Below are 24,654 nucleotides of genomic sequence, written 5' to 3'. Positions count from 1 at the left end.
TCATAATTCTAGACTTCCTTATTTGGTTTATTCTTCTTTTTTTTTGTAGATGAGCTGCTTAGAGAGTCTAAAGAATGGAATAGAAAACATCAGAAAGGTAACTTTGTAAAATAACTCAAAATGTTTTTTTTTTATCCCATTGTTCTTTATTAATCTCATTTGGAGTCAAAGGCCTGTAAAACTGTTCACCACTTGGCATTTAATGTAAACCCCTATCCTTTCTGTCATAAAAGTTAGTATTTCAACAAGTTTGTTGGTATAGATGATATTAAACGATATGCAAGCAAAACTTCCGCCTATTATACACAGGGTTGAAATATAAATGTGGGTGATTTAAAAGTAAGAAAGCTTTATCTAAACAATAAAATATTGAATAGATTACTCAAATCTGAGGTAAGAGTTCCATATGGCACCCTCACCATACTGAAAGAACATAATAATGTATTACAGTTTATTCCGTGGGGGTGCCATATGGAACTCTTTCCAAATCTGATCCCATTTATAAAACACAAATGGAGTGCATTTTTTGGAACTACTAGTACAAGACGAGTCAATTCAAAGCATTCAGCACATTAAAACTGAAATTTATGTTTATATGTAATTATACGTTTCATTTTTTAGAAAACAACGTTGTGATTTCAGAAACTAAACATTTTTAACCTTCAATTCAGGGATGGTTACCCTTCGTTTTTGAAAAAAAAGACGTTTTAACATATGCAATTTTTCAATTTTCAGTGCGGACTTAAAACAAATTTGAACTCGCTTATGTGCAATTTTACCGTATCAGTTTTCTGATGAAGAGGTCCCGATCAGACATTTACGACTTCCCAACCTTTTCTGACAATTCAAATTCATTATGTCATAATGTGCACTACAGTTTGTATGATGGGAATACCTTAAGGTAGATTTGATACGATTCTTTGTGATGCTTTGTTTAAAACAAAGCGAATGGTTATAGCAGCGGACCTGAAAATTGTCACGTTTTGCAAGTTTGCGTTTTGAAACAAACAAAATACTACAAGTATTACAAAATGACCCTAATAAATCAATTGCCTGCAAGACCGAAGTAACTTTCCAAGTTTCACAGATACAACCTCCAGATATCTATGCGAATATTAAATTGTGCTATCATAAGCACATACTAATAATAGTTTACAATCGGAACTAATACTTACTCTCATATCATTTACGTAATATAAGAATAAAAGTGAATAAAAAATACTACATTTAGATGCTCTACAATTAACTGTTTGAAAATTAGATTTGACACCATTTACTTTCTGCTTTCTCTCTGTCATAAATAATATTAACCATTCTATGGATTTTACACCCATTGTTTGTAAAATAAAAGAGGCGAGAGATACCAAAGGGACACTCAAACTCATAAGTCGAAAAGAAACTGACAACACCATGGCTAAAAAAGAAAAAGGCAAACAGACACACAATAGAACACAAAACACAACATAGAAAACTAAAGACTGAGCAACACGAACCCTACTAAAAAATGGGGGTGATCTCAGGTGCTACGGAAGGGTAAGCAGATCCTGCTTCACATGTGATACCCGTCGTGTTGCTCATGTTATTACAAACCCGGTAAGAAGTCTAAATTGGTAGGTCACATTCGGGGAAAATGGGACGGGATTGTAGTTGCGACATAGGAACATATCCGCTATCATCTGTGAAACGGATATTCCATAACGGTCAACCAACTCGCGATGGCGTCCGTAAAATTTAAGAAGGGATGATGTCAACTTCGCCACTTGGAACTCTTAGTTTAGTAGCTTCCTCGTGTGCAGCAATCGTCTATCAACGAAATCATGATAGAAGATACAAGCCCTGGAATATGGTATCAACTGGGAGATATATACTCCGTATGCAGGCGCTGCTGGAATGTTGCTACATAGAAATTGATAAGAATTGGGAAGCTTGTAATTTATTACATTCAATAGACTTTAGTATTTGTTATTAGAGCTGTTTGTAGATCTAGCACTTGCATACCAATGTAGAGAAGGTTGAAAAATACCAGACACATAATCATTTCGAAGAAACCGACTACATCATACACAAAAACTAGGCGGTAGATAACAAATGTTAATGGAACATTTAAAATTAGAAGAGAAACTGACAACGCAATCACATACACGCGAGAAACGACTACTATACAAACAGCAGCTGTCTACACAACTCTACATATAAAACTAAAAGACTAAGCAACACGAACTCTCTCCAAACCGAGGGCTATCTAATGTGCGCCAGTGAGTATGCATAGTCTATGGCACAAAATGCGTTCGTCATGTTGCTCATCAAAGTTTAATTTGCTGACAAGTATCTTGCAGTTCTGTCACAATCGAGGGAACGAGGAATGGATTGTTGTTACGACGATTGAAGCATACCTGTCATTTTCCATGGCACAGGTGTTCTTGGAACCCTTAATTCTATAGAAACCTTATAAGCAGCAATTATCAACCAGGAAAATCCTGATAGGAAAGGCAGGTTCTGGAATACAGTTTCAAGTTGCAGATATGTATTCCATCTTACGCAGTGCTGGCTTGTTGATACATATATAATTGTAAAGCTAACAATGAGGAAGTAAAATTATCTCTTTTGTCGTAACAATTTGTGCTTAACCGACCCTCATTGTCAACAATTAGATGTTATCGAAGCTAAGAGGCAGACTTAACTGTATTTGTGGTTTTCCTTTATTTTAAGTGCAAGGTGATGCGTTTTACATAGTCTCCAAACTTTGAATTATTTAGTGAGAGGACATCACCTTAATTGTAGAACGTGAATTTAAAGGATATTGCTAACTTTATTTCACTCTTTATAAGCTGCTATATGAAATCGGCTTTATATGAATAAAGTATTGTATCGGCATGAAAAGGAGCACATTTGGTTCTTTTAGAAATGTTTGTTAAAACATGTTATCGAACGTAACAAATATGATGTCAATAAAAGAAAACGAGTATCTTGATATAGTCAGTTTTAGAAATTTGTTTTATATAATTTGAATCAGGGTGTTTTTTAAAGATTTGAGTTTTCTCTTCCGAAAACAAAATATTTGTGTCTTTATTGTTATTGTTTTGTGAAACAAAGTTTGAACAAAACACCTTACAAATATAGATTCATTTCGTCTTCAAGCCATTGTTCCACTACTAAATTGTCTATTCTTCTGACCAGTACACCTGGTACGATCAAAAACCTGATAATAAATTGTTCAAATAAGGCCTTCGAAAATAGTGGAATTAATTACTTTTGGAGTGTCAAGAACTCGTTGGAAGTACTTGATAAATTACATGCATATATTGGTGATTTTGAATCTGTTCAAAGTTTTGATTTTTCTACCCTATATACCACATTGCCTCACATTCTCATTAAGAAAAAATTCACACACCTAATTAAATGGGCATTTAAAAAGTCCGAATATGAATATATATGTTCAAACTCTTTTAGGTCATTTTTTAGTAGCAATAAACAAAAAAACTATGTCAATTGGACATGCTTTGATACTATATATGCCCTTGAATTTTTACTAGATAACATTTTTGTTCGCTTTGGAGATTCCGTATATCGTCAGGTTATCGGGATTCCAATGGGGACTAACTGTGCACCACTTATTGCGGACCTTTTTTTGTATTGCTATGAGTTACAATTTATGACAAAAATCAGCAAAGACCCATCGAAACAACATCTGATACACAAATTTAATAATACTTTTAGATATTTGGATGATATTTTGGCTCTCAATAATGACGACTTCAGTATGTATACTAAAGAAATTTATCCTGTTGAACTTACTTTAAATAAAGCTAATACTAACAATGACCACTGCCCTTTCCTCGATCTTGATATCTATATCATTAATGGAAAGCTTAATACTAAAATATATGATAAAAGAGATGATTTTTCATTTCCTATCGTTAATTATCCATTTTTAGATGGTGACGTTCCCTTGTCACCATCTTACGGTGTTTATATATCTCAACTTGTACGATTCGCTCGTGTATGTAACAATGTTTTAGATTTTAACGAGAGAAATTTATGTATTACTGAAAAATTATTTCACCAGGGTTTTCGATATCACAAACTAGTCAAAACATTTACTAAATTTTATCATCGGTATAAGGACATCATTCGTAAATATAGCTCAACATGCAGACTTCTTATACGTTCAGGTATTTCACATCCAATTTTTTATGGAAATATTCTTTATAATGCACAAAAATGTCAGTATTCACCTCTGAAGCTAACAAAACCTTTAAATAGACTTATTAAGTAGGGATATAGTGACGATACTGTTGTCAGGTCATTAAAGATTGCATATTTTGGCGTTAATATTGATTCACTTATAGGGTCTTTGCATCGGCACTAAACACATTTATTTAAAAACCAGTTGTTGGCATGACACGGGTTATGTTCTTCTCATATATGTTATGATGGTATGATACTTAACCCCTAACGGGAAGGATTGTGCCTGATATTCATATGATGAAGACATAATCTTTCAATCAGTTTAATTGAAGTCTGGAGCTGGCATGTCAGTTAACTGCTAGTAGTCTGTTGTTATTTATGTATTATTGTCATTTTGTTTATTTTCTTTGGTTACATTTTCTGACATCAGACTCGGACTTCTCTTGAACTGAATTTTAATGTGCGTATTGTTATGCGTTTACTTTTCTACATTGGCTAGAGGTATAGGGGGAGGGTTGAGATCTCATAAACATGCTTAACCCCGCCGCATTTTTGCGCCTGTCCCAAGTCAGGAGCCTCTAGCCTTTGTTTTTCTTGTATTATTTTTAATTTTAGTTTCTTGTGTACAATTTGGAGTTTAGTATGGCGTTCATTATCACTGAACTAGTATATATATTTGTTTAGGGGCCAGCTGAAGGACGCCTCCGGGTGCGGGAATTTCTCGCTGCATTGAAGACCTGTTGGTGACCTTCTGCTGGTGTCTGTTCTATGGTCGGGTTGTTGTCTCTTTGACACATTCCCCATTTCCATTCTCAATTTTATTTGAATCATTCTTTCAAACTGACTTTAAGTTTATAATGAAGTTTACTCATGTAAAAAGAAGATAGGTCAAATAGTTTAATTCAATTACAAGAAAAAACTTTAAGGCAATTTAATGAGATCGTATGTACTCTAACATATATTGTAATTTTAAAGTATCCCCAACTGTTATACACCACTCCTAGATTCGATATCAAACATTTTTTTAGAGGAATTCTATTTGAAAAAGTTCTTGCGTTTACAATTCTTGTAATATTTTTTTCAGGAGGTGTACTTCGAATGGTCCTCGTCGGAACAAGGAGAAGTGGAAAAAGTTCCACGGGGAATGCTATTTTGCGTGGAAATAAATTCACAGTTGGATTAAATGGGGGAAGAGTCACAAGAGATGTTCGGAGAGACGAAACGACTGTAAACAACAAAACACTAGCCATCGTTGATACACCGGGATTTGTCAACATGCAAAACGATTCGCACATTGAAAGCATTATGAAGAAAATTGGCATTGGCGCTAAATTAGTTACTCCTGGGCCCAACGTATTTTTATTCGTTTTCTCAATACTAGGGTTCTCTTATGTAGACGAGATGATGATTAAATATTTCTGTATGAAACAAAAGGAAATGATCAAATATGTGATAGCTGTTTTTACGGGTCGAGATATCCTAGAGAAAAACCAAAGTAATTTTGATATATATAAAGGTCAACTTTCTTGGGATGTTAAAGAATTTTTAGAACGTATAGATGACAGAGTGTTTGCCATTGATAATACAAAATATGATAAAGAAGTCAACAATTTGATAAATAAGATAGAGGAGGTTTCTACGCGATCTGAAAATGTCTATTATGATTGCAAAAAATTTAAATAGATGAGAAACACTGACCAGTCATGCTGAAGGAAAAACAATCGGTCTTTATCACACAAAAAAAGAGAATTTGTATTTTCATTTGGCACTTTTATAGTAAATTTAAATTATATAGAAACTCATCTAAAATACTAGACCTCTCATTTGGTAAGCCAGACGCGCGTTTCGACTACATTAGGAAGGCAAAATAAAATAGAAAAGTGAAGAGCTATTAATGCCGAAAAGTTTTGACAAAAAGAGCTCAGTCAATCTATGCCCGGGGAGAGGGAGAAAAACCTAAGTGTCTCGAATAATTCAACATTTCATAAACATTAAATTTAAAAATATAGATGTGTACTATTTCTTGTTTGTGCTAGAAGATAAGTTATGTAGAGATATTTTTCATTTGACAGATTGTAAAGTAAATGTCACATAGGAAACAAGTATTTCACTCATGTGATAAGATGGCTAGAAAATGTATTTCTTATCTACCATTATGCTCTTTGATATTAAGTTGGTCAAAATTATTGTACATTTAATAATTATCTTAAACTTAAGTGCATTGTCTACTAAATTCGTCGACCTATCAATAAATTCTGCCATATTTTTGTACTTGTTTTTTTTTTCATCTGTGTAACATTTATTTACTTCTTGTTATATTTTAGCAATGTATCAACTATTGTTTCTTTTTCCGTGTTTATTTGTGAAAGAGGAAAGAATATAATACGTTTACATTGTATGCGTAGATTATATTTCAGACCTTACAGATTTATATAAAAAGTTCAGTAACACAATTTCTTCAATGTAAAATTCCAATTACGATTACATTTTGTTACCGTTAATAATAACTCAGTGATACTAAGTTACGTTTTATTGCATAAACAGTGTTAGGATTAATTTCCTTTTTTTCATCCCTTTCGACAAAACAATATTTTTTCGCCACTTTCAATTTATTTTCGGCAACTTCTTTTCCTGTTTGAAAACAATCTGCATTTCTATAAATAACGTTGATGTCTCTTATACATCTGAGATCTTATAAAACATGTTATAATAGATCCCACTGTACATTAATCCCACATCTGTATAATCAACATTTTTATAAATGAACACCAAATTGTTATAAAAATTTAAGTTCATTTTTATTTATAGATATGGTCATAGAACATCGTTATAAATTAGGCCGTTAGTTTTCTCAGTTGAATCGTTTCAAATTTTTTATGTCGGGCCTTTTATAACCGACCATACGGTATGGGTTTTTCTCATTGTTGAAGGCCGTACAGTTACATATAATTGCTAACATCCACTTCATTTGAACTTTGGTGGATATTTGTCTCATTGGCAATCATACCACATCTCCTTATTCTTATATTGTAATGGCAATCCAAAATATCATTAGGTCGTGACCCGTCAACTATCTTTTATCGGATAATTCCCGTCTAGTTGAAGGGCTCTGAATAAAATCAAAGATATTTTTAATTTTGTTGTTTGTTGTTTTTTGTTTTTTTTTTAAACACCGTTCTTTTCCGGTCCATCGCTAGAAGTAAAAGTTAAAATGTAAAACCGTATCTTAAACAGGAGCGCTAAAACTTTTGTGTATACGTAATACATACAACAAGACAATCAGACTGATACCTAGTTGAAACTAAACAAAAGAAATGGAACTCTTTTTTAGAGAAGGTAAAATCAAAGTTCAAGTTTGTATATTTAATAAATTGTTTACATCTGTTTCTATGGGCTTTAAAAGTTTAATGTAGGTGCATAATTTAGGATTTTATGCATCGTATATACGTATTTTTACTTAAATTATAGTATGGAACTTCGAGATATTTGTAAACTTTTAAATTTAAGACAATTTTTCAAAAAACAGTCGATTGTAGTAGGTGCAAGTACATGCGGATCTTTTTGAGCATAACCATAAATTCCACCGAAACAATTAACGGAAAGATAAAAGTTTGATCTTTTTAAAGCATTTATTTGCATCTCTGCCCACGGCAACAACTTTTGTTGTTGAAAAAAACCTAAAAATGGTCAATGTATTCATCGGAAAGAGAAAATGTGTACACCTTTTTATGTTCAAGCGTGTTTGAGTTGACTATTTTGTCTTGAAACGTATAAAGCAAAAATATTTGATACATCATCTCGCATCAGATATTATTTTTTTTAAATATATATTTAGGCTACAGGTTGATATAATAAAATTAAAAATCCACAGTTAGAAAAAATAAAATATACTGGTCAAGGGAAAAGTAAAATAACAAAAATACCGAACTCCAAGGAAAATTCAAAACTGAAAGTCCCTTGTCAAAAGCCCAAACACATCAAACGAATGGCAAACAACTGTCATATTCCTGACTTGGTACAGGCATTTCCTTATTGCCAAGGGATTTCACGTGCATATATAACCAATATATATAAATCCAAAAAAACAATAACCCGTTTTACAACTACTCTAACCAGTTTGAATATACATTACTATATTTAACACAGGGAAATCCCTATAGTCAAACGAAAAGAAATATATATGTCTAGGTTAGTCTATGAAAAGGTATATACTATGAAATTTAGAGCGAGGGGCTTGCCCCGAGCCTTCTATTTCACAGTATATACCTTTTCATAGACTATCCAATTTAGCACATATTTACAACTCAGTAATCTTTTAATTTGTCTATTGATGGCTGACTTCTTGAATCACAGGTGTTTGTAAACCGGAGCTCATTAACGAAGTTTTGTTTTGTAAATCTACTCACTAGTATCATTGTAAATATGTGATTTCAAAACTCGACTCCAGAATGAAAAGATGGTAGCTGCTGGTGTAAGTATGTATATTCATATAAAGCAGTGTTTTACTATACATGTACTTCTTTTCATTGTAAGGTGATAAAAATAAATTGGCCAAAAGCAGGCAATAATTAAATTGCAGCGGAAGTTTTACATGTTTTGTAAGCATGTTTCAATTTCACAGTAAAACTAAAGCTTTAATAAATCTAAAACATATAGATAGTTTGTCCCCATAGATAGTCTAGCGGATAGGCATAAAAAAAGCAACTACCAACTAAGTTCAAAGATTAGTGGTTTCGTGTTTTTTTTTTAATTTCAAAGTCAAAAACTAAAATATTTATCAGATTATGTTTTATAAGTTACATGCTGGTTAGTGACCTAATACGATATATATGGTGTCAGTTAATTCCATATGGGGTGAGAGCGAAGCTCGAATCCCTATATGGAATTTACTGACCCCATTTATATCGTATTAGGTCAATAGCACACCGTGTAACAAATTTATCTTACCGACTATCTTCACATAAACATAGCTTCGCCTGGGATTTCCCACCATCCCCGACTCCTATACCTCCATACACCCCTCAACTCCCAGAAAAAAACAGAAACACGTATACGTACAAACAAACAAAACATGAAGAAACACATAAACAACAAAAATAGGAACAACACATTTAAGATTTAAAAAATTCACCCAAAATAAAATGAGAAAGAGATATCAGATAATCGCAAATATACATGTGCATATGAAATCAGATGAGCAAATATATGAATACAAAAAAAAATCCTTTTTTATAGGGAATAAAATGTACTGAAAAATAATGGATTTTGTCTCGTTTTGAATTTTTGAATCCACATATTCTCTAAATCAAATTTTTCAGTTTATCCTGGATGATCAGAACGACAAAAAATATTTAAGGGTTAATGGCAGGAATTGGCCACAGTTAAATAGATTAATTAACATCACAACTATAAACTTGAAACAATATATTTTTTTCTGAAAATTGTCAACTTTAATGTCCAATATAATATATTCTAGCAAGACATAATGTATGATGGTCGCCGACTGTTCTTAAATAGCAGACCATATCTACTGAATTGAATAGGACGAAAATCCATTAACCTTGGAAATCAGAGGCTAATGATTTGAACTGACTAAATTGAAATTAACCCTGGTAATCAGAGGCTAATATTTGAATTGAGTTTGTGAATAATTTATAACAATGCTATCCGAGCGCAGCGAAATATGTCCATTATTGAGATGCAGTTCACAGACGTAACATAACAATCCATGCATAGAGAATCCGTGTCAAGTCTTTGCTGCTGCCATTATTCACCTAGCTAAAGGTACACAATCATCAAACACCATCGCATATATCGCTAAATTTTGATGTGCTTCTGAAAAATATGAGAAACAGCAGCAGTATCTTCCTCAAATTGACTTAACAGTAAATAACACATCTACATACAAATAACAGATTATCAAACACTGAACTTGTATTTACAATTTTTCGTTTGAACCTCGCTGCAAAATTCAGAAAAATGAAACTAATGCTGCAAGTCAAGAAAAATTAAATTTGGGTTAAGGCGGGTCGGTTAAATGAAATAATTCTTAGCCTTTCAACCACTTCTTTTCTCTTCCAAAATTCTCGAAAAAAAGGGAGTGCCTCGCTGTGAGTTTAATTACGATTGCTGCAGCTAAATACCGCAAACATTTTTCAGATATCACTATAAAAATATATCTATAGACAACTATAAACCAGATCACTGCGGATAAGAGATTTAAAATCTAAAGTTTTAAATCCTATTATCCTGGATGATCAGAAAGACAAACAATATTTAAGGGTTAATGGCAGTAAATGGCCACATTTTAATAGATTAATTTACATCACAACTATAAACTTGAAACAATATATTTTTTCTGAAAATTGTTAACTTTAGTGTCCAATATAATATATATTCTAGCAAGACATAATATATGATGGTCGCCGACTGTTCTTAAATAGCAGACCATATCTACTGCATTGAATAAGACGAAAATCAATTAACCCTGGAAATCAGAGGCTAATGATTTGAACTGACTAAATTGAAATTAACCCTGAAAATCAGAGCCTAATATTTGAATTGATTTTGTGAATAATATATAACAATGCTATATGAGCTTAGCGAAATGTACCAAAATGGCCAGACTGTCATACGCCACAAGTTTGGGGAGGGGGGTGTAAGCTGCGCCTATCTGTGGCAATTAATGCAGTTATGACTTATAAATGTATGGAGATAACTGGATGACACTACTGATATAACTTCTATAATATTCAAAAATTATTTTTTATGTACAAACACAATATGATCCTAAAGCCCCTGAAAAAATTAAATATCTAAGGAAACGTTTTCCAACCATCTCTTTTTGTCAAAAAGGTTTCAAGCGCACCCTGAATAATATTCAAGAACGCCTCATTGCCAAGTGATGTAAGGTGAACACCATCTTCTACCAAAATATTCTGGTTATGTTTTATGTCTGGATAATGAATATAACACCCCCCATTTTTCAGAACAATAGTTGCAATCTGAGCCTAATCCTCTTCAGAGCAACATTTTTTTTAGAAAAACGACATTTTTTCTTTGGTAAAATGTGTGACCAAACCACCATGGATTTAGGGAGCTTTTCCCAAGTCCAAATCTGAAACTGCTTTAACTGATATTGCAAATATCCTAACCTAATCTTCCCCATGCCATTGCCCCCAATGTGAATTATTATTACATCTTGTGGTTCTTCATATCCAATCATCGTGTTAATTTGCTCCTTCATCTTAGACAATATTAACCCACTCCTTCCTTGCCACCACACCGTTGCTCCCAATCGACTCAAACCTAAATTCACACCTCCAGGTCTATCCCTTGCTGTGCAAAAAGCATTTTTTATTATGGAAGATCAAACGATCCATATTCTGGTTGACCGACCTGCAAATCTTAAACAGCAGTTAGTATTTGTTGTCATGTTTTCGCAGGTTAGCCTATACATAACAACATTTTTAACAAGTAATATACCATTTATAGAAAAAACCTTGCGTGGAAAATCACGGCAAAGTAAAACCACCCCCCTCTTTTTCAGCCTAAACTGGAACCCTTATATATTCTAAATAGGATGAATCAGACATCCAACGACCAAGTACCTTTATATAATCATCTGCATACCCTTCAATCGAAAGAGTGGTGGTCATACTTATTCTAAAGGAATGTGACTTGTAATTAGTCCCTTTATATCCTAAGACAGCTAGTGATTTTTCTAAGGACGGCAGTGAACTGATATCTAGTTAACGGTTAAGTATCATAGTGACAAAACAACGGTCCTTCAACAGACGAAAGAACTATGAAATAAGAACTCCATGCTATCACTGGAGGGATTTATAACATTGTATGACTTGAAATGGTGAGCACGTTTCCTGTTCCTAACTGATCAGTTTATGATATTGCCAAATAAACATGAACAAATTTATCACAAACCTTTAAATCATTAAACAAAATTGTATTATCAGCAATACCTTTACTGCCTATCGTCCAACATAATTTAAACAAAAGCCAACCCTTAACCCAGTTAACAATAATTCTGCAGCATATCCATTATAATAATTAGTCAAATACTTTTCAAGAACTTGATTTTTAACCGGTGTATGACCTTTGACCAATAACTGGTCCTTGATATCTTGGTCTTGTATAATACAGTGGGATCATGAAAGACTAATTATCCTGAGGTTTCAACAGTAAACGAGGCCTTGCAATAAAGGTGGGCGAGTACCACCACCCAACATTCTGCCTTGGTATTCATTTACCATACTTTGAGGACAAGATACAAAAGAATGAGCAGCAAAACATCTAATGCATGAATGACTATATGTACAATTAGGCCTCGTGCAAGAACCATTATAATTGAAAACATAGCACTTGTAAATGCTTTGAACTGATGATTCTGTGGCATTATTGTTTTGATTAATATACATTACCACAACTCCAAATCTATGTCTTCCCATGATGAAGATGGGTTCTGGGGACTTTTCAATCTGAACAGCTCATCATATTGTTTCCACCCTTTACTATATGAACCACAGCGTTTAGCAGATATTCTGATGTTGTTCGTGTATTTCAACAACTCTTGAATATTTTCAGGATGAGCTAGACAATATACACTAATAAAAACTAAAAATGCTTCAGTCCACTGATCAATATTTGTAATTTTTTGCTGTTGTTTTTGTTGCAACACCTAATCACCTTGCACAAAGCATATGTTTTGTTTAATTGAATTGTTTTGAATATTAGTATTTTGTAACAAACATTCCCCATTTGCTATTTTCTCTTTATTGGCAATTGATATGTGCATGCCTAATTCATCACTTGCTTTAGTGGATTGTGAATTGAAGTTTTGAGGGGGTTGTGGACAACTGAGTATTACCTGTAGTGCCATGAGTAGCCACATCAGGATTACTGAACACTGGAGGAGCCATTTTTGTTCTTGGCACCTGCAAAAACAAGGGCTCTACTGAAATACTTGTAGGTACTGCAACACTGGGCACCGACACCGCTGTATGGGTCCCTGGCATATGTGTCGGGGCAACTACAGGCACTGAAGAACCACTAACAGGCATATTAATCAAGCCTGAACCATTACGCACGTCACCATTAACCATGGATTCTGACTGGGACAAGTGCTGAAGGTCGGCAACAGATGATCTAACCGCTGTCACCTTCTTTACTGCTGCCGCTGCTTGATTATACCTCTGAGGAGGGGAAGTTCTCTTTCTTGCAGATCTTCGAAATATCCTGTTAACTGTAATGAAACCTGTACGTTAGTAAATAAATCGTAATACCGCATTATAATAAAAAAATTAGTCGTATAATAAAACAGACATGTAAAATTTGTAAACTATGAATTGTGATAAATTGCATTAACAAAAATATCAATAATCATGAAAACAAATACTTGATGTTGGTGTGTGCAGAGTTTAAACAAATACTATACAAATACTTGTACGTAAAGGTTGGTAATCATGCAATAATCAGTTATTTATCCTATGACCTGGATAAATTTAAGTATTCAATATTGTTCTAAGAAAAACTTATGACCTAGGCAAATGATTATATTTGAGAATCAAGTAATCAATTATGAATAAAAAAATCACTAATGAATCATGTAATCAAAATCTGACAACAGTAATAAGACGATTACCAGTATATACCACATTCATAAACGTGTAATCACAACAATCAGACATGCATACAAACACTGAAACAGATATTCTATAAACATTCACGATTCAACAATGCCTACAAACTTAAAATACCAAACTGGATGTCTCTCGCAATTTAAAACAAGATTATGGACATATGTCATCGATTGAATTTGCATACGGACGCCAAATATTATAAAGTCGGGAGAAAAAACTGCATGTGCAAAATTAATATACGAACGACGAAGTTTTCTTTATATAAATAAATCTATCATGTGCTTTTCTGAATAAAAGCTGCATTCTTGCAAACACAAGACAATTTTACCGAACTGTTGCCGATGTGCGAAATAATTACACACGTCACATGGTTATAGTATGATTCAAATATGCGCTTAAAATTGTACAATTAACAACGCAATAATGTAATTTCTACAAATTTAAAGCCGTTTCACTATGTATTTCACTGTGTAAAGTAATTTATTTAACAAATTTAACACAGATTAAATGAGATAATTCTTAGCCTTTCAACCACGTCTTTTCTCTTCCATAACAAATCCAGCTAAATACACAAAAGATTGGTTAACCTTTTATTCCTATAAGTTAGTTTTTGATCAATTGATATCAGCTTTATGTGAAAAGACGTATCGATAAGATAAATTTAGAAATTATGGACACCATTTCAAAAGAATTTGTATCATCCACGACAAACGTAGTCCATTCTCTGTCCATTTGGGTAGACGAATTTATTAAAAGTATTATGCAAAGGGGAGTATTACCATTAACCAAGGATGCGTTTAGCCATTTGTATAAACGTACAGCTTCTGATATTTTCAACTATCAACAAATTTTGAAAGCAGATTTGGAAGATATTAAAAAAGAAACCTACAACAACATCAGGAAAAAGGACGAAAACTATTCTGGCTGGATGTTAAACTCAATTAACACATTGATGAAGAGACTTTGGGGTTGTACAGAAATTTGCATGTTTTGCAAAGAACATGCATGTATGCTGATTGAAAAAGAGCATGTCGAAGATGGACAATATCATCATTGCATTCAAAATCGACCAGAGGGAATTGGTGGGTTTTCTTATTATAATGATGGCACACTATCATTGGAATTTTGTAATATGTCAATTCAGAATGAAGATATGATGTTTAGAACAGGAATTCCGGAATGGCGATTCCATAAAGATTATAAAATTCATTTCCCTGATTGGGAAATTAAGCCAACCTACGATACATCAAAATATTGGATGTGGGTTTTATGTACGTACAAAAATGAACTAAAAGATTTATATACTGCAGAATTACCAAACATTCCATCTAGCTGGCTAAACATTGCAAAAGAAAAAGCAATACGTAGTCTTACATTTACTGAATGACTGAATGTAAGTTAAAAGTATGTAGACACGTTTTCACTTATGTGGATTTGAAGAACATAAATTATGAAAATATATCAGCTTGGCGTCATCGTAGTTAATTCCTTACCGAACAGTACACATGTTTGGCGTTGACTACAGATTAATACGAGACTTACTGAGCAGACTGTGTTTATCATTCCAAATCACCTGATACCATTCCCTGATTTGAGTTACGAAAACAAATTTATTTGTTCTGTTCTATTTAAAGAAGTGCTTTTCTGGTTATTGGTTATAGGTTTTCATTCTGCTTATCAAAACTCGGTTTTATTGTGAAACAGATGCTCGGTACTTCGTAGTTTGCAGTGATCATTTCTAAGGGAAACAAAATGCACTAATTGATAAAAAACAAGGCATTGATATAAAAATTTTCAATTTCACATTACATTTTGCATAACATCCAAATGTGTGTTAATACTGAGTCAAAGTTCACTTTCAAAAGAACTGAATGCTTGTTTTTGAAATTCATGAAAAATAATTAAGTATATTAAGTAATGTGGCGCAGGACCTGCTTACCTTTGCGAAATTCCTGTGATCACAATCGGTTTTTGGTGGCGTCATTTTGCCCTGTCTTAAGTTCTCTATGTAATATTTTGTAGACTGTTGGGTTTGTCTTTTGATAGTTTTTCGGGGTTTTTTTTCATGGAGTTGTCTGTTTATCTTCTACTAAGGAGTTTGAATGCCCCTTCGGTATCTTTTGTCTCTCTTAAACAGCATACAACAAAGATTTTAGTTTGCAGTGACATTGATATACCGGTAATTCGCAAGCAATTTAAAATTCGTTTTGTAATAACATTAACGATATCAAATTTAATACAACAGATGCGTATTTCGACTACCAATGTCTCTTTATTGATGCTCGAAGTGACATATTTAAAAATTCAAAACCTAATAAAAATCAGAGAGCGTCATTAGCGCCCATTTTTAGTAAATTGAATTGACAAAAATTGTTAAATCTTCAAGTTTTAACAAAGTATGCTTTTTTTTTTATTAATGATATATAGGATCATGATATAATTTTGTCCCCTTGATTCAGATTTGTCATTTATGATTTCACTGAAACGACACAAACATGTCAAAATGAATATATTCAGCACGAACTTGTCATTTTTAATTTCACATAAAGATTTCGTTAAAATTCAAATTGTCCAACAGCTTTATCTTGGCAAAAAATAAAGCAGAGGAGCATTGCTCATTGTTAACTTAAGTTCTTTGCTTTTGAAAAAGAATAAATGCAATATGATAATAATGTTTTAAATTGTAAGGAGTGAGATGCCAATATATCAAAACATACTAGTTGATATCAAATATTAAAAAAGAAAAATCAAAGGATATTCTGAAAAATTTATATGACTGACATGCATTGGTCAGATGTAAATTCCTTTTTTCAAGGATAATTTTTATGATGTTTGACATAACACGCACAGTGTTACCGACCATGCAAGGGCTTGTTATGGGGTCCCGGTAAAGTGAGAAACGGAACAGAAACAAAACAGAGCGAAACGAAACGAAACATGGCGAAACGAAACGAAACACAGCGAAACGAAACGAAACACGACGAAACGAAACGAAACATGTAAATTGAGAAACGAAACACTACGAAATGAAACAAAATCTGTATTTTGAGGAACGACATATAGAAAATCTTCCTGACAAGATATGTGCATAGCCGAAGATACCGAATATTCCATTCAACTTTGAAAAAAATACTCGTCATTTACATTTGTGTCTTCGTGCATTAGTTGCAATTAATCAACATTTTTGTAAAATGTGAGGCTAAGATGCGTCAGCTTTGCTACAGAGCCTGTTCTAATATTAATATAAAAAAGAAGATGTGGTATGATTGCCAATGATACAACTCTCCACAAGAGACCAAATGACACAGAAATTAACAACTATAGGTCACCGTACGGCCTTCAACAATGAGCAAAGCCCAGACCGCACAGTCAGCTTTTGAAGGCCCCGAAATGACAATGTAAAACAATTCAAACGAGAAAACTAACGGCCTAATTTATGAACAAAAAATGAACGAAAAACAAATATGTAACACATAAACAAACGACAACCACTGAATTACAGGCTCCTGACTTGGGACAGGCACATTCATACAGAATGTGGCGGGGTTAAACATGTTAGCGGGATCCCAACCCTCCCCCTAACCTGGGACAGTGGTGTAACAGTACAACTTAAGAACGAACTATAAAAATCAGTTGAAAAAGGCTTAACTCATCAGATGGATACAAATAACATACATCTAACAAAAACACAGAGTGGACGTGGCCGGGTATATACTTGTATATCCCAACAACAATCTGAGAACAACGATCTGAGAGTACTCGAAGTTACTGACAGCTAGTTCAAAGCCACTAACAAGTAATAAAAAAATCATGCACCTAAGACTAAATTATCAATCAGTACACATCCAACATTCAATGGATTTAGTGTAAAGACGTCATAAACAGTCAGAGGAAAAACACGATCTTGTGCAATACCAAGATACATGTATCAACAGATTGTAGATCCATGAATGTGTATATGAATATAACAATAATATTTAGTTTGCTTTTAATTTAATGACAACAAAATCAATATTGATACCAATAAAACAATTTTCAATGATCTAATTACAGTGTTGAATTGGTAACCTTTTAGAATAAGTTTATCTCAAGGATCGACAAGTTTACCAGGATCGTTTCTAAATTTCCGGGCACGGTAAACAACATTTCCATAAAAATTAGGATGTGCTATCCCATTTGAACTTCAAAATGAAATCTTTATATCTATATGGAACACTTTAGTAAAAGTTTTAAGTAATTTGTGGTAACGAAATCCCTGGCTTAATGATTTACCAGTAATACATAGATTACGTTCGTTAAAATCAAAAACGTCAAAACAGACACGGGCATAGCAAACGAGTTGTGAAATTCAAACACCATAAGATGGTGCCAATGGAACATCACCATCCAAAAAGGGAAAAATAACAATCGGGAACGAAAAATCGTCCCTTTTGTCGTAAATTTCGGCAGTATATTTAGAAAATTCTTGATTTTTTAGCGAAAAAATATCATCAAGATAAAGATAAGTGTTGTTGAATTTATCAATTAAATGCAATTTTGACGGGTCTTTACTTAGTGTGGTCATAAACTATGATTCATAACAGTACAAAAACAAGTCTGCTATTAAGGGGGCACAATTGGAATACCTACAACCTGTCGATAAACTTTGCTGCCAAAACGTACATAAATATTATCAGAAGTCCATTACTAGACGTCTAGTAATGGACTTCTGATATTATCAAGGGGAAATTTATAGCTTCAATTATCTCATCACACCTCCAGTAAGTATATCTAACATATTTACCTTTCTCAATAGAGAAGGAGGCTATAAATGAATTGCAGCAAATATATTTGCATTAAGTAGTGTAGTGTAAAGAGTAGAAAAGTCAAAACTGTCAACAGAATCCAAAAGACCATCAAAAACATCTAATTTATTTAAAACATCCAATTTTTTTCACTCCAAAATAGACGATTTTATGCGAAAACATGATATGTTTTCCACTCAAAAGGTGGGACATAAAATATTTTATAATATTTTGTGTACAATGTACATCTGAAATCAGTGTTTCCCAGTCAAACCAGATAATATTTTTTTTTGTAATTTCTGCCGAAAAAGTATTGTATTTTAGAATATCCAAATAAATAAAATCTTATTTGGATTAGTTTCGAGCTCAATGGAATTAATTACGACTATTTAGATATGTATGCCTTTTAAGTTTTGGGATAGAATTTAATGAGGAACATATTTAAGTTTGTATCAAAACAGGTTTTGGGGGATAAGCTACGGATCAATCAGATTTTGTTTAGAAGCGACATGTCTTTAAAATTGATACGGTAAAAAAAATGGAGGGGAGGGGAAGTTAAAGATTGAACAGAGTAACATTATTTTCTGTTTACATATTAATATTTTGAATTTAGGTACATCTCCACATGGGAAGGTCGACTATTCATTTGTGTTATATATTGATAGAAACAAGTTCCTGTGTACATCCCCCTTTGGTTCATCTTCTTAGAATTATTGAGGGAAAGAAAGACAATTAATCTATACACAATAACCAGTTTAGTTATGATTTTTCATGCACCGATTTAAAAGTACACTCAACGGAACTTAAACTGTATGAAATGTAAGTTACACGTCAATAAGACAGCAAACAAACGACAAGAACAAACTAAGGACATCTAGAAGGCAACATATGAATAATTTTAACAATATATATGTGTGTCTACACAATATGTCCATTTCTAAATCGTCACTATAACTTATATACAAATTGTGAATAAATTTAACAGAAACGATAAAAAAAAATGCTACCATTAAATCGCAATTCTCAAAATAATGTAACATTTTTTTAAGAAGAAAATCTAAATATGAAAAAAATTAATAATTTAATACTTACCCAATTTTAACTACATAAAAGCGTATTTCCCCCTTTCTTTATCCTACAAGAAATTTTCCTAGGAGCCGTGGATTGCGGAATATTGTCCGCATATATTTCCAAAATGTTCAAATAGATTGATGGTGTCATGTATTAAAACAGTTATTGGCCAATCAAATCGGTATATATCATTTAATCTGCTCGTTCGGGTAAGTTAGGGTCACCCGAGCCGTCCAGATTAAATGTATACCGACTTGCTTGATCAATAACTATAACATATTCTAGTTTGTATTCGTTTCTTGTTTGCTTTTAGGTTTCAAAGATTTTTTATTATGGCAGTTCATGACCATGATCGCATTCTCCTTCTTTCATTTTGTTGCAAATCAGGCAAGACATAATCTCGTTGTTACACGTATGTATTGTGTCTGAGTGATCAAATAAAAGTTGTTCAAAGTCGTTACAAAAATTAAGTTAAATTCATATTAACCTTTTAAACTACTTGCAACAGGTACAATCGACTTCAACTGTATGGAAATGCCGTATGTACTTCGTAGCTTATCTAACGAAATGTGGTAGATACTATACCTGGGGCGTGTTTTATTGGTCTCTTCTGTACATCTCCAGAATGTCTTCTGATGAAGAGTCCAGGGGCGTGTTTTATTGGTCTCTTCGGTACATCTCCAGAATGTCTTCTTGTGAAGAGTCCAAAAAAATGAATCTGGACCTCTTCTGGAGATATTCTATGGAAGATCAATAAAATAAAAATGCAATTTGCCGCCGAATATAGCAGGTTTTTGTTATGTTGGATGACATACATTAAGTTTACGATTTTTTTTAGAAAATTAAGATACGTCCATGCAGTAGACATGACTGTAAAAGTGTTCTCTGTTCGTTACAATTTTCTTTATGCTTTCCTTTAACTCAATTTTGCTGAACAAATCAGGCTTAACCCCCACTATTAGATTTTTAAGAATAATCTTAAACTGCACAAGAATTCTTCAATGTTTGTCTGGAATATGACTGATGAAAAAGGAAATCTTAGTCTTTCCATTTTTGTTTTTAAAGTAACCGAACTGGATTAACAAGATATCAGAAAGTTCGAAAAAATCGTTTTTCTCTGGCGGTCCTTGAAGAAAATCTTCTGGTCCTAACTATTATTTTTAATGCAAAATTTCGATGGTCAAAATCTTCGGACTACCACTTTTCAATTTTTTGTTATTGTATATGGATCTATATGTAATAAAATTGAGAATGGAAATGGGGAATGTTTCAAAGAGACAACAACCCGACCAAAGAGCAGACAACAGCCGAAGGCCACCAATGGGTCTACAACGTATACCAGACGTTTCTTAGACTTTTATTTAATAGATCAGTTGGTTGTGTACTGATTGATACTTAAGTCTGGGAGAACAAGATTTATTTCAGTACTAGTTGCAACTAGCTTTGAACGAACTTCTAGTAATTGCAAATACTCTTAGTTCGATGTTTTGAGTCTATTGTTTTAATGTTAGTTGGCCGGTTTCTTTTGTGTGTCTCGTACCGATCTTTTGAGTTAATCTAATTGCAACTGATTTGCGCAGGTTGTTCTTATATTGTACTGCTACACTACTGTTTCAGCTTCGGGGAGGATTGAGCGCTCACAAACCAGTTGTTGTACTGTTACATCACTGTCCCAGGTAGGGGATGGTTGGGATCCCGATAACATGTTTAACCCCGCCACATTCTGTATGTATGTGCCTGTCCCAAGTCAGGAGCCTGTAAGTCAGTGGTTGTCGTTTGTTGCTGTGTTACTTATTTGTTTTTCGTTCACTTTATTTTGTATATTAGTTAGGCCGTTAGTTTTTACCATTGAATTGTTTTACATTTGTGATTTCGGGGCTTTTTATAGCTCACTATGTGGTTTAGGCTTTGCTTATTGTTGAAAGCCGTATTGTGACATATGGCTGTTAATTTCTGTAGCATTTGGTCTCTTGTGAAGAGTTGTCTCATTGTCAATCTTACCACATCTTCGTTTTTTATATAAATCCCTGCCATATTCTTTATAAACCTGTCCCAAGTCAGGAGCCTGTAGTTTAGCGGTTGTCGTTGGTTCATGTCTCAACTCATATTTGATATTTTGTAAATTGTTTTGTTTTGTATAATTAGGCCGTTAGTTTTATCGTTTGAATTGTTTCACACTTTTAATGGCCTTTTATAAACGGCTTTACAGTATCGGGTTTTGTCATTGTTGAAGGCTTTAAGGTTGCCTATAATTGCTTACATCCACTTCATATTAGGATAGTTGCCTCATTAGCAATCATATCACATCTCTTCGTTTTTATATAATTTACCCGACTTTTTATCTCGTGTTTTCCTGAACATGCATGAAATATTTGTCACTGGGCGTTAAAAATTAGCATGATCAATTTAAACTTGTGTTTAATAAGAAAAAACCATCTGATATTTATTTATTTTTTGGGATGGGGGACAGGAGGATTTCGTATATGACTGATATGGTTGCCTGGTAAGAGCTAAAAAATAGGCATGATTAGCGACAAATTAAAATGAATAATAATGCCCTCTTTCCTTCTTCATTAATTCCTCATCTATTGATTTAAACTGACTACTACTGAGCCCAATCATGAGTGTTGAAAGTAGCGTTAAACTCCAATCAAAATCCCTTCCCTAGAATTTCAACGAATAGTTGTCCCTTAACTGTTATTGTCCGTGTAGTTCTTATATTCATCCAGCTTATCGTCCTACAGAGATGTCCTACTAAGGCTGTCATACCATAAAAACGTTTATAACACAGCTCACATTCTAATATATCTTCATTCATGAATTTATTAATGTCATTTAGACTAAACGACGCCATGTTTGTTTTGTGCCTCTGCCGTCTAAACCACCTATTTAAAAAGAAGAGGTGGAAGAGAGCCAGAAGATCTTCCTAATTCAAAAAAATAGAAATGTACCTCTTCTGGCTCACTACCGAAGAACAAAAAAACACGCCCCAAAAAAATGAATCTGGACCTCTTCTGGAGATATTCTGTAGAAGAAGCAATAAAACAAAAATTCAATTTGCCGTCGAAAATAGCTAATTTTTTTATGTTGTATTACATATATGAAGTTTACGATGATTCATTAGAAATTAAGATACGTTGGTTCCGATACGATAGACATGACTGTTATATAGTGTGCTCTGTTTTTGGCATTGATGCAATTATACAATACGTGTAAAAACAAAAAAAAAATCACGGGTTGGAAGAAATCGCTGTGTTCGTGACATTTTTTTCTTTATGCTGTCCTAACTCAATTTTGCTAAACAAATCCGGCTTAAAGCCCCGACCATTTGACTTTCAGGAATAATCTTAAACTGTACAAGAATTTGTCAATGTTTGTCTAGCATATGATCGAAAAGGACATCTTGTCTATCCATTTTTTTAAGGCACTGGCTACGGTTACATGGAAATGTAACAATAAAATAAAAATTATTGTTACATTGGAGACTAATTGCCGGAATGCAGGGTAAGGAACCGATTAATTACGAATGTTAACAATAATTTAGTTTTAAGAACTTAACATTGCATTTAATGGCACAATCTTTCAATCATATGGTCGTTCCTTTATCCCGAACATGCAACCAAAATGTGATTGCCTGCTTAACATGCATATGGATCAAAATAATTGTGATTTTGGAAGAGTTTGTAAAATGTTTAGTATTTTTGCAAGATGAATTAAAATACATGTACTGTTCACTTGTAAATAATGTTTGCCTTAATATGTTTATATTTTATTCATATGTATATGAGAGTTTGATTCATATTAAAAATTATCTTACTAAGTCTTCAAAGTGTCGTTGAAACAATGTACAGTTATACAACCATCGGGCATCGACATATTGCTTTTTTTAATTTGTGCACTTATTTTGTAGTCTGTGGTTTTTCAACAATGGCAATGTATCATTGACATTTAGAAAAAAAGCTAGAAGTGGATGCACATGAGGCAATCAGTTTATGACATTTTATGAAAACTAAATTAAAAAACCAAACGGACAGCTATTTATTATCTAGACAGTTGACAGGAGGATCGTCAACGGTGTACATTTAAACTGCATAGAAATAAGGATTTATGGTATAATTGCCAGTGAAATCAGTTACCATCCACCCGAGTTAAAATTACGGGTATGTTAGCAATTATAGGTCACCATACGGCCTTCAACTATGAGAAAAACCTATACCGTATAGTCAGCTATAAAAGGCCCGACATAAAAAATGTGAAATAATTCACACGATAAAAATGACGACATAATTTATAACAATACAATTTACAAAACATTATGACAGAAATGAACAAATTAACGACAAGTATTGAAAAATTGATTTTCAGTTTAACTTATCAAGGTATTAACAGAAATATGTCAGTTATATAGATACAATGGATAGGCGTGGATTCTTGAAAAAGAAACCATGAGCCCGGAGGGCGAATGGTTTGTTTTTCATGAATCTACGCTTATCCATTGTATCTATAACTTAAACTATTGTGTTAATTTCTTTTCAAAATTAAAGCCTTTTCTTAATTAGAAGGTATTGTAAGTGAGTTTAAATAACCGTGTTATAGTGTCCAACGATGCATTGGTAAATCTTAGATCACAATTAATTGGTTAACAAAATACAAATATAACACTTCTACCTTTAAAGATCTTTATATCATCAGGCATCTGAATATTATCTGTTTTTTACAAAATAAGACATATTCGAACTTATTTCTAATAAAATTGAGAATGGAAATGGGGAATGTGTCAAAGAGACAAAAACCCGACCAAAGAGCATATATAAAGTATATATAATAAGTATGTTACCGAAATTTCTAGCACTCTAGGCACATCACGATTTTCTCGCATAGGAATTTGCGAACAAAAATTTGTAAAATTATGTAGTAAAACAGATGAAATCATACTATATTTATACAACAAAAAT

The sequence above is a fragment of the Mytilus californianus genome, unplaced genomic scaffold (assembly GCF_021869535.1).
Source record: "Mytilus californianus isolate M0D057914Y unplaced genomic scaffold, xbMytCali1.0.p SCAF_8, whole genome shotgun sequence".
Taxonomy (NCBI): Eukaryota; Metazoa; Mollusca; class Bivalvia; order Mytilida; family Mytilidae; genus Mytilus; species Mytilus californianus.
This window is presented reverse-complemented; position numbering follows the sequence as displayed.